Source organism: Podarcis melisellensis (genome assembly GCF_964234715.1).
Source record: "Podarcis melisellensis genome assembly, chromosome: 2".
In the NCBI taxonomy this organism is placed as follows: Eukaryota; Metazoa; Chordata; class Lepidosauria; order Squamata; family Lacertidae; genus Podarcis; species Podarcis melisellensis.
The window spans coordinates 103989009-104001630 of NC_138529.1; the positions used below are offsets into that span (position 1 = coordinate 103989009).

Sequence of the window (12622 nt, forward strand, 5' to 3'; positions counted from 1 at the left end):
GAGAGCAGCTGGTGTGTTTTGGGTGTAAACTTTGTCAAGGACCCGAGGGTTTGGATAGGACCCAAGAGGATGTTACTGATAAATTTGAGTGCTGTAGGAGAAATTGACAGAAGCTGATGGCGATCTAGAAAACCCCATCCTAAAATAGCACGGGAGACTTTGGAGCAGGCCAGCCAAGGCTCTGGATGTATTCTTGAAATACAAGCAGGTGAGCCCGGGCTCCTAGGACGGAAAGGTCAGTACTACTGGGAAGGTACAGTGGTACCTCGGGTTAAGTACTTAATTCGTTCCGGAGGTCTGTACTTAACCTGAAACTGTTCTTAACCTGAAGCACCACTTTAGCTAATGGGGCCTCCTGCTGCTGCCGCGCCGCCGGAGCACAATTTCTGTTCTCATGCTGAAGCAAAGTTCTTAACCTGAAGCACTATTTCTGGGTTAGCGGAGTCTGTAACCTGAAGCGTATGTAACCTGAAGCATATGTAACCCTAGGTACCACTGTATAACTGAAGCTTGGTGGAGACAACTCCCTGATCAAATTAGATCAGCTGGAGGATATAACTAATTCAAAAAGTATTGATGTACCAGAAAAGAGGGGGAGGTTTTTGGTTTTTTTTTAAAGTGTACAGGGAAAGATGAGCAGGGTAGCCTGTAAAGCGGAACTGGTAAAAAAAAATTCGAGAGAAAGAACTAAAAGCCACATTGTGGCTTTCACAGCCCACTGAACCAAGGAAAGAATGGGGATGGTGAAACAAATTACAAAGAAACGTTTCAAGGAAGCAAGACTTTAATTGACTTCAACTGCTCCGATATCTGCTAGGCTTCAAGCTCTGCTAATCAGGGTATCGCCCAACAAATTCCTGCCAGACCTTGCTGACAAAAACCTCCTCTTCCAGAAGGTGGAGGAATGAATTAGGGGGGGGGGGTTAGACTTAATAGCGAAGAGTTAGTCAACGAGATGCGAGTGGCAGGAAATTTGGGGGGAAATTGGCCGCAAGTAATGATGGAACTTGTCATTTTGTGTAAAGCCAAAGCTATTTGTACCTTGGATTTCGGGAAAGCTGGGTTTTTTTGTTTTTTTTAACAAGTTCAGGAAAATACTTGTGTGCCAATGTGGTGTAGTGGTCAGAGTGTCAGACTAGGACCTGGGAGACAAGGGTTCAAATCCACACTTGGCCATGAAGATCACTGGGAAATCTTGGGCCTACTTCACAGGGTTGTAAGAACAGGGTTGTTCACCACCTTGAGCTCCTTAGAGGTAAAAGGCAGATATAAATGCAATAAATAAATTCCACAGCTAGATATACTGAGAGGGAAAGGAGTCAAAGTTGGGCGGCATCTTCTGGAGGAGGAGTTACCAAAGGCAAAATCTCAAACCATTCCAATGAGCAAGAATGGCGAGACATCTAAGAAAGCCAGGGTGGCCCCCGCAGCTTAATGAGGAGCTGGAAATAGAGAGCACGTTTGAGAAGTGTAAGGAACGACAGGTAACCAAGTAACCAGGTGAAAAGCCTGGCCTGTAGGGCCAGTGTCAGGAAAGCTAAAAGCTCAGAACTAGCGGAGACTTGTAAACAATGTTTTCATGTGCATTTGGAGCAATGGTTCAATTCCTGCTGCTCAGTATGGATGGTGAAATTTGAACAGAGCTGCTCAACTCTTTTCCCTGTCATCTCCCTTAAGGGAACCTCTGTCTAATCTTAAAGAGAAGATGTAATAATTTATGCCAGATGGAAAAAACGGGCAGGTAGCCCTGCGCTCTTTTCATTGGAAGTCCCGCATTTTTATAAAATTGTTACAGAGTTTAGATAAATTAGATAAGTTTTTTATAGCACCTTTTTGTTTTGTTAAAAGTTTAGTTTAGAATTTTGTGCAGCCTATGTATTTGACAGGGACGCAGGTGGCACTGTGGGTTAAACCACAGAGCCTAGGACTTGCTGATCAGAAGGTCGGAGGTTTGAATCCCTGTGACGGGGTGAGCTCCCCTTTCCTCAGTCCCTGCTCCTGCCAACCTAGCAGTTTGAAAGCACGTCAAAGTGCAAGTAGATAAACAGGTACCGCTCAGGCGGGAAGGTAAATGGCGTTTCCGTGCGCTGCTCTGGTTCGCCAGAAGTGGCTTAGTCATGCTGGCCACATGACCCAGAAGCTGTACGCTGGCTCCCTCGGCCAATAAAGCGAGATGAGCGCTGCAACCCCAGAGTCGGCCACGACTGGACCTAATGGTCAGGGGTCCCTTTACCTTTACCTATGTATGTGACTGTCTTCTTGTCCATGATCTGACAGAGCAGGTTTCAAGTCTCCTCTGAACTAAGGTGTGGGTGGGTGTTTATCCTGAGGTGTTTGGGAGGGTTGTACACCTTGTACATGCAGAGTCCCTCTGTGCCTTTGATATCCTGGCAAATGTTTAAAATTCCCCCAGTATACTAGTCCTTTCGAGGTAGCTTGCTTCGAGAAAGTCCTCTGAGACAAGGTTGGAAGAGCTGGGTATATTTAGCATACAGGAGACTGGCGGACACTACAGCATTCTTCAAATACAGTGGTACCTCTAGTTAAGAACTTAATAGAGGTCTGTTCTTTACCTGAAACTGTTCTTAACCTGAGGTACCACTTTAGCTAATGGGGCCTCCTGCGCCACCGCCTCACAATTTCTGTTCTCATCCTGAAGCAAAGTTCTTAACCCGAGGTAATCTTTCTGGGTTGGTGGAGTCTGTAACCTGAAGTGTATGTAATATTTCTGGGTTGGCGGAGTCTGTAACCTGAAGTGTATGTAACCCGAGGTACCACTGTATTTGAAGTGCTCTCGCATAGATAAGGTCAAAGACTTGTTCTCTGTTGTCTTAATGGGCAAAACTGGATCTCGGTGTGATTAAGGTACAGAGGTGTTTTGGTGGAAAACAGAGAAAAACATCTGGAATAGCAATTTGATCACACAGCTTTCCTTAGATGCTGGGATCTCGACCTGCACTTTGTCAGGTTTCCTGCTATGCATGTTTTTACTCAGAAGTCCACCCCACTCGGGTCAGCATGCAGAGGATTGGGAGCCTCAAGCAAGTGCAGAAAAGCTCTCTATAAAAGAGTAAAAATCAATTATGTGTTTGTTTCGAACATATTCTGAGGATCACATCTGCGTTGCAATAGGAAAGGATGTTCCGATGCTAATTTCTTCTGGCGTGCATTGTAGCATAAATGAAGATGTTTAAATCAAATGTGCTTCCTTATCTCATATACTTTTATTTATCGTGGAGGGAGAATAAGAGTAGACAATTAACAGAGCGCTCCACTCCACCCCGTCTCGTCTTCCATAGTACCCTAATATTGACCTTAGGGGCTGCAGCTCATGGTTTTACAAACCGTAGCGGATAAAAACTAAATGACTCCTGGAGAAAGGGACCCCCCAACTTTTTAACCCCCCCCCCCGAGATAAAATTCCTCTCCGAGGCCCTGCCAGTTCCATCCCTAAATCAGATAGCCAAGAGCGCCGCGGTGTGTGAGCGTGCGCGCTCTTGCGCTGCGTATTTATGAATGGAGCAGCGGCGCTGCCTTCTCCTCCATCCAGCCCCGTTTCACTTCGGTTTAATCCCGTCGCCAGGCAGCTCCCGCCTCCCGAGCCTCGGATTGGCTTCGTGCGGGCTCCAGCTCCGCCCTCTCGCGGTGACATCGCCGCTGGCTGGAGGGCGAGCGCGCACAGAGCAGGGGAGGAGAAGGCGGAGAGGGGCGCGACGACGGACGCCTTTCCCCCATCTCGGCTGGCGGCGGCGGCGGCGGGGCGCGGAGGACCCGAGGGAGCCGCTGCCGAGCACTCAGCTCGCGAAAGCGGGACAGCCCCGGCGGAACCGCCACCGCAGATCCCTCCATGTAAGTAAGGAGGGCGTCTCGGGACTGCGCCGGCCGGGGACAGATTGGAGACGGATGAATGGGCGGGCGGCGGCGTTGTCTGTCTCCCTGGCTGCAGCCGTGCGCCTTTCTCTGCCTGCTGCGCCCGCGCGCCTCTACCGCTGCTGAGCATGCATGCTCGCCCGGGGGCGGGTAGGGAGGTCGGCGTGGATCTCGACCTGCACCCCGTCAGATCTGCGCTGTGTGAGCCTTGGCTGCCTGCATTTGCCCGTGCGATTTACTACTTCTTCTTTTCCTTCCTCCTACGGGGAGCTGGCGTTGCGCGTGTGCCTTGCCTGCCGCTCACTCACTCCGCAGCACATCATCTCGGCACTTGGCCGTTTCTCTGCACCTGCCTGAGGCTCCCAGTCTTCGGCATGCTGGCCTGAGGGGGAGGAGTGTAAACATGCATAGCAGGATCAGCGTTGTGCAATCCTCTCTCTCTCTCTCCAAAAGGGATCTGCATAATCGCCTGTGCGAATGTGTGTCCGGTGCGTGGAGAGGGTGTATGAATGGCTCGAACCTGTATGAATAGGTGCACAGGTGTGCCTGAGTCGCTGCGGACATTGTCTGCGCAACTGCCTGCGTGTGATTGTATCTGACCCATGCACATACTTGCGCACTGTGCATGCCTTGGAGCAGGATGCCATGTCTGGAACCGCTGCGTAAAAAGTGGCACATGCCTTTCTTTGCGCCTCTGCAGCTGGCGAGGAGAGACACGTTGCCAAATATGCCTGCCCCTGCCCCGGCTCTCCGTCAGCACAATCTTAAAAAAAGATAAAAGATAAACGATGCATGTCTGAGTGAAGAAATGGGCATAGATCTTGCTCTTCCCTGTGCATTGATGTGCGCTTATCTTCCCAGCAAATGTACATGTGTCAAGCCATGATGATGCTAAGCGTGTGGTTATCACTGTCACCTGCCTGCAACTGTCTGTGATGTTATGCAATTGTTTTGTAGGCATGAACCTGTCTCTATCGGTAGGTCTATTGTAGTTCTTCCATGTGAAGGTACAAGTGCATATGTGAAGCTACCGATGTGGCTGTCTCTTTGCCTACTTGTTGAACGTATTTGTTTCTGTTGGTGCCTGGTTCCATGTAGCGGTTGTCCTCATATGGTTGAATTTAGGATCTTTCCAAATGATTCTTTAACGCTCTACCTTTGCAAAGCTCTAACCCATGCATATGGACATACATACATACACACACACATATATATATCCTTTTAATACCTGTTGTGGAACGGTGTTGTGGAACAAGTGGGGGGGGGAGACTTGTAAAAGGGAGAGCTGAGAAAGTGGAAATTTTTAAAATGAATATATAAAAAGGACACATACTACCAGTAATAAGGGAGGGGAGCCCATTTAGTCTCTTTGGTCAAGCCAGCCTTTTCCATCCAAGTATTGCTTCTTTTTTTACTGATTTCCTCAAAATTCAAATCACACTACTTTGGGTGTTTGGTGAAAACAGGATTCTTCCACTTTGTAGCATTATTATGGATAATCTGTTGTAATTGCACACTCATCATGGGCACTGATTGGACTGTGTTGATGTCGTGTTTTCTCCTTACACACACACACACACACACACTCCCCCACCATATACCATTAAAAAAACTCCTCTCACCTTCCTTTTCTGGGAGGGGGGGGGGAATAATAATTGCGAACCTGAGTTTTTTTTAATAGCAGCACAGATGATTCATCCAGCGTGATTAAAAAATAATAAGAATCAGGCAGATTTCCAGTTGCTCCATTCCACTCGGTGCTTCCATTCATGGGCAGCCTGTTCGCCACTGCAGCAGCCTCCCTATCTGCTTCCTCCGGATACAGGCAAACAGCAGGATGGCACTTTTGCATTGTACCTCCCTGCAGTCACCCCTATCCACCACACTCCTACCCCTAAAGGGGAACATGCCGTCAGCAATTTCTGCTGCAAACAATTAGCACGAATGCTGCAATTGGTGGGCAAATGGGGCACGTGAGGGGTGTGTGTGTGTTGGTCTAGAATATTGCATTATCACTGTGTGTATCTGTGTAATGACCCCTATGCCTGGTTCTGTAGAGGGGTGTGTGCCTGTCTGTTTACATCCCTGCGATGATGGCATTTGCCTTGGGTAGCGCTGAGTCTCTTCCTGCCTGCCTCTTCTGCGTACGCAGCGCTCCATTTACCAGATACAAAGGTTTTGATGGAGAGTTTACTGACGTCTCTGGCCTTCTCCTGTGGCTTGGTCTGAAAATACAGGGGGGTCTGATGGGAAGCCCAAGACGTTGTTGAATTACAACTCCGTTTTCACCCCGTTGTCCATGTTTACTGTGGCTCATGGAAGTGCAACATCATCTGCTGGGCCACAGGTTTCACATCCCTGGGATGAGGATGCAGTAGAGTAGCTGAGTCTGTAGTTCCATATTAAAGTCTGTGCGTTCTTCAATCCCCTGCAACTCCAGTTTCTTTCTTTTTTTAAAATGTCAGGCAGTAGGGTTCCGCCTGAGACCTTACAGAGCGGCTGCCATTCAGAGAAGCCAGGTCCTTGTCTCTTAACCTTGTAGCAACTTGTAGGGTACGAATTGGCAGGCAGCAGCCGTGTTAGTCTGTTGAAGCAAAGCCAAACTCAGAGTCCTGTGACACCTTCAAGACTGGCACCTTTTCCATCAGATGTCGCTGCCCACCTGCCAGTTCTTCACATGCAAAGCTGTCTTTAGTTGCCTGCAGTGCTGTTTTGCTAGGAAAAGAGGTGCCGGAACTCACCACAAACTCCTCTCTTGTTCTCTTATAGTGACAACCTCTCGCCACCTGAGATGTGCCAGAATTGAGTTCCGGTGAGTTCTGGCTGGGGGGAAAAGAAGCCCTGGTTGTCTGGCTTGCCTTGTCTTTTCTTACTTTACCTAATGTAAAGCCTGATGAAGCGGACTTTACTCCATGGTCGTTTATACCATAATAAAGCTTGTTAGTCTTTAAAGTGCTGCAATACTCTTGCTTAAAGGTAGCGGTTGGTCAACTGGCAGCCTGAGATCCCAGTTTGTCCCCTCCGTCCCCCTGCAGCAAGATCTCTGACCCAGTGGTGTCTCTTTGCATTCCCTGGGCATGTGTACTGTTTTCTCCTTAACTTCTTCCTCCCCAGAGTGATCAACAGCAAAATTGAAAAGCGCTCTCTCTCTCTCTCTCTCTCTCTCTCTCTCTCTCACACACACACACACACACACACACACATGCACCCACACACACAGAGATTTGATCCAGAGAGTTGCAGGGTTACCCCCTTCTTATGCACCTCAACTGCTCTCTGTTATGTGAAAGCCAAGAAGCGTGCAAAACAGTTGTACGGCGGTACCTTGGGTTAAGTACTTAATTCGTTCTGGAGGTCCGTTCTTAACCTGAAACTGTTCTTAACCTGAAGTACCACTTTAGCTAATGGGGCCTCCTGCTGCCGCCGCACCGCTGGAGCACAATTTCTGTTCTCATCCTTATTATTCAGGTTAAGAAGCACTATTTCTGGGTTAGCGGAGTCTGTAACCTGAAGCATGTGTAACCTGAAGCGAATGTAACCTGAGGTACCACTGTAATTAACTATCGCGCAGAAGGGGAGAACTCTCTTGCCTTTGCCGGTGCCTTGGCATGGCAGGAACCAGGTGATTTAACACATTACATATCCCTCACCCTATGAGAGCATCCTGGATTTGACTGCATCTTCTGCAGGCTGCCTTCAAGCTGCCTCTGTTTTGCAGGAGGGATTCGAACTCATACCCAAAACTTAGGTTTGTGCAGTTAAAGCAAAGTAAACCACTGCTTCACCCTAGTACAACAAATCCATTTCCCCCAGACTTTTTGCACATGGACACAAGCACACGTTGGGAGAGACTGAGACATTTCCACTGTGCAATGGGAGTGGAACCAGTATGTTGGTCCTTCAGCACTTGCTCAAGTCAACATGGGACTAATAATAATAATAATAATAATAATAATATGCTGACCACGGATGTAGGCTTCAACTCCAGGCAGTTTTGTGAAGAGGAATCTGCAATTATACAACACTGACTCATGAACACCAGACCCGGCCCTTTCATGTTTAGGTGCTGCGCTTGGCTTGCGTTTCAGAGTTGCATTTTGGCACTTAGCTATCTCGGCTGGATGATTCCGCACTTAGGTTGCCTGGAGCATAGTGCTGCTGTTTCTCCTGGTAGGAGGAAGTGTCATTCGATGGCATCATGTGTCAATTCATCTAAATGCAGGCTGATGTAAAATGGGCTGTTAATGTTGCCGTTTTTAACGATAGCCGTGACGCAAATATTTCTGCCCGGGTGAGAGAAGCCTGGCTATATGATGAAGAAAGAGATTAGGAACGACTCACTAAAATCACCCCTGACTATTGACCATGCTAGCTAGACCTGGTTGGGAGTTGCAGTCCAACAAGAACATGTGGGAAAAAGTTCTGCATCCCTGTTATTAGAGGGCAGAGTGTCCCTCTGCAGTTTGGACAGCATTGGTGTGGGTCTGGATCTGGCTGGGAAGCAGTTAGAATTGCTGGATCAGACCAATGTCCCATGTAGCTCAGCATTCTGTTGTCACAGTAGACAACTAGGTGCCCTTGTGAAGCCCCCGTGCAGGACAGGCGTGCAACAACATTCTCCCCACTTGTGAACCCCATATTTGTTATTCAGAGGCATTTTGCCTCCAACATAGCAGGTGGCTGTGGTTTAACCCACAGAGGGCTTGCCGATCAGAAGGTCGGCGGTTCAAATCCCTGTGACGGGGTGAGCTCCCGTTGCTTGGTCCCAGCTCCTGCCCTCCTAGCAGTTCGAAAGCACATCAAAGTAGATAAATAGCTACCACTCTGGCGGGAAGGTAAACGGCGCTTCCGTGCACTGCTCTGGTTCACCAGAAGCGGCTTAGTCATGCTGGCCACATGACGGGGAAAAACTGTCTGCGGACAAACATCGGCTCCCTCGGCCAGTAAAGCGAGATGAGCGCACAACACCAGAATCGTCCGCGACTGGACCTATCTCTGAGTGGTGTGAGATTCCTGGAGTTCCAGGCTGCTTACTCAAGGTCCGTGTTTCTTTTTGGGAACAAGGCACAGCGGGGTCTACAGTGTCTTTATGATATGATGCAACCTGATCCTACAACGCAGGGCCTCCCAGCATCGACACTCCAAGAGAGTCTTGCTTCTCCCCTAGTGGTAGCCTTGGATTCAAAAAGAAACCAGCTGTGGTTCTCGGCAGCTTGCTGACTTTTACAGACTGCAACCTTTCCCCCCTAAGGCACCTCACAGCCAGTTCTGAAACTTTACTTTGAACTCTGCTTTGGCTTTCCGAATGGCTCGTTACCTTTCCTTTGTTCTTCTTAATGGCTCGTCTCCCAGGCAATTTCCTGCCACGGGAAGCTGTCCTGGCTCATATTGTAATACTTGCTAAATCCAGTGTCTGGCATCCAGTTTTAACACTCCAAGCATTGATTAAATTCTAACATTTACTGAATCCAGGAATTTAGGGTGTCCAGCACTCAAAAACTCCTAACAATATATTTTGGAAAGTTGTTTCTCTGTGCATTTGCACACCTCTTAAGATATTGTGGCTACATTTGAACATATTTCTTGTACACATTGGTTTCATGTAGATACCTATTTGAACCTTTGGAGGGCTTATATTAACCTATATGTTTAACTAAGGATGGCCGCACTTACGGTGATTGCATGCTTAATGTGAGCTGATGGTTTTTATAGTATTTATTTTTCTTTCTCCCGTTTATTTATTTATTTCTTCTGCTTCTCTCTCTCTCTCTCTGCCCTCCCCAGTTTGTTAAATTTTCAAATAACAAAGGGTATCTTAATCAAATTTTCCACGGTGGTTCCTGGGATCAAGGAGCAGTTTTTGGGTCTGGAATTGGATACAGTTGGATACCATTTTGTCCCAAGATGGCAGACTGAACCTTTCAAAAACTGCACTGCTTTTAACAATTGATTTCAAAACTTCACTGGTTTTGTTGTTTGTTTGTTAGAATTCCTTAGCACTTCCATCAACGAACATAATGGATGCAGCTCCGTCAATGAACAGCTGACCTGATTGTAGGTAGTGTGGAAAGGCAGTGACTCCAATCCTTGAAGTTCGCAGGTAGTTATATCAGTTTCACCAACTACCAAGAGCATGTGGGCACATTTAAAAACTAGTGCGCCAGCTCCGCCTGTTCCTGGAGATGTCTGCTCTGGCCATGGTGACAGTTACACCCTGTTTGGATTTATGACACAAGAGAGGGCCTTCTTGGCAACTGCTTTCCGATTGTGCAATGCCCTTCTATGACAGGATAGCCTGGCCCTCTCTCTCTGCTTTCCTTTTGCTGGCAGGAAAATACTCTCCCCGCCCCCTTGTTCTGACAGTCCTTTTGGCCACTAATTGTCTGTTGTGGCAGTGTCTTCAGTGTTATACTTTTATTTTTCTTAAGTTATAAGTGTTCTCAGTGCTTTTAAATAGAGTTACTTATTCAATTGCTTCCTAGTATTCATATTTCTTGTATATGTTCTTAGTTATATCTGTTTTCATTTATTTCGTGAGCTGTCTCGAGTCCTCTTGCCTCTTAACACCTGTGTTGTCCACCTGGAGCCAGACAACATATTAAAGAAAGACTCATGGTACAGACCCCCTGAAGTGGTACAGTGGAACCTTGGTTGTCGAATGTATGCCATTCCAGAATACATTCTGAAACGTTCGACAATGGGTGGTCGGAAAATTCAGTTGAGAAAATTGAGAAACGTGCCTTGGAAGCCGTTCGACTTCTGAGGTGCGTTTGAAAACAGAAGCAATTACAGTGGTACCTCGGGTTACAGATGCTTCAGGTTACAGACTCCACTAACCCAGAAATAGTACAGTGGTACCTCGGGTTAAGTGCTTAATTCATTCCGGAGGTCCTGCTGCTTCTGTGCCGCTGGAGCACAATTTCTGTTCTCATCCTGAAGCAAAGTTCTTAACCTGAAGCACTATTTCTGGGTTAGCAGAGTCTGTAACCTGAAGCGTATGTAACCCGAGGTACCACTGTACCTTGGGTTAATAACTTTGCTTCAGGATGAGAACAGAAATCGCACGGCGGCAGCACAGTGGCAGACCCCGTTAGCTAAAGTGGTGTCTCAGGTTAAAACAGTTTCATGTTAAGAACGGACCTCCAGAACAAATTAAGTTCTTAACCCGAGGTACCACTGCACTTCCAGGTTTTTGGCGTTCGAAAACTGAAACGTTTGGCTTCTGAGACGCTTGAAAACCGAGGTTCCACTGTACCAGTTCAGAATTGCATGTTTTGAATGCTTCCCTGTGTTTTTAACAAACCTTTCTGCCCCCCTTGTGGAAAGATAACATAGCACAGCTGTCAGGGTTTCAGGGAGAGAAGAGCAGATGGGGGAGGAGACAGAGAGCGAGGGGGAAGAATCCCAGAGAGATGAGGAGGAGGATGACGATGACCAAAGGTCGTCCATGAGTCTGTCCAGTGAGTCAGAGGACTCCCAGAAGGGAGCCCCCCTGGTCAGACCAAAGGGAGGCCAAGGGGGAAGCAGTGAGGAGCAGGGGAGCGAAGGGAGAAGCCCCAGTAGGAGTTGGACACAGGAGCCGGCTTCTCAGCCGGAACGGAGTGAAAGGGGTGGAGTTACCAGTGTGTCAGAGGGAGCAGAGCAAGAAGGAGACAGGGGGAGGAGATCGGAGCAGGACGCTCAGCCGGAGGGGGTGGAGAGTAGCACCGGGAGCAGTGTAGCGGTCGAGAGAAAGGTCAGAAGCAACGTACGCGCGCCAAGTTCAAATGTAGAGGCGCGCGGAAGTGAGGAGAGCCCTGGGGAGGAGCCCGGCCCCAAAGCGAGAAGGAGGGGGGCAGAGGCATCAGAGGATTCAGCCTCGGGCGAGTCCCGGCGAGGGGGAACCCAGGGGGGCAGAAAGACCCTGCGGAAAAGGAAGGAGAGGAAGAGGTGGTCCAGCACAAGCCTCTTAAATTGGTGCCGAGGCGGTACGGATTCAGAGGGTACTTCAGCGGTCTAACGTTACAGACGTAGAGTCACAAAGATGGAATGTAAACGCAACCATGATCTTCAATAAAGACTTTCTGTAAATAAACCGGATTGGAGTTGGGTCTCTTGTGAGCTGGGACCAGACGGGTGGCTCTGACAGTAAGTACCCTCACCAGAACGCAAAAATTTTTTTTTTGCAAAGCTCACCAACGGGAGCAGCCATGAGCGCGGAGGAACAGCTGCTTACGCTGAGGAATCAGGTTACCGAACTCACAGCTGCAGTCATTGCATCGCAGAAGAAGAATGACGAACTGGACAAGGCTTGCCAGGACCTGCGAACAAGGTGGGAGCAGGCAAGCAGGGCAGGGGTTCCGGGTTCCAGATCGGAGGGCGTTGCACTTGGACGGCGGGGGGGCGCCTTAGTTACGCACTTTAATGGCAACCTGCAAGACTACCCTAACTTCAGGGCAGATGTCGTGTATGCACTGCATTTGCTCCGTCATGATTTTAAAGATGAGGAGGAGAGAGTGGGGTTCATAATTTCGCATCTGCATGGGGAGGCCAGAGCTTGGTTGCGCAATTTGTGGCGCGAAGATGGCCCTGCCCGCCGCAATTCTGATGAATTTATTAAAGCGATGGATGCTTGTTTCCAGTCCTCTGTGGATGTGGATATTGCTCGTAAACAGATGCACGGACTGCGGCAAGTCAAAGCCACTGTACGTCAATAGCATTCCAAATTCTTTGCATTACTAACTGCGTTGGGCTGGGAGAAGGATAGTAAACC

General features: G+C 48.4%; 1 protein-coding gene across 2 annotated transcripts in view; it reads left to right on the plus strand.

Annotated features, from left to right (window-relative positions):
* The first annotated feature begins 3687 nt into the window (after positions 1-3687).
* Positions 3688-12622, plus strand: part of CAMK1 (calcium/calmodulin dependent protein kinase I) — a 61768-nt gene continuing 52833 nt past the window's right edge. For both annotated transcript variants that reach the window (XM_081903096.1, XM_081903094.1), the window contains exon 1: positions 3688-3849. The gene's annotated coding sequence lies outside the window, so the exon portion shown is untranslated. The remainder of the gene's footprint in view (positions 3850-12622) is intronic.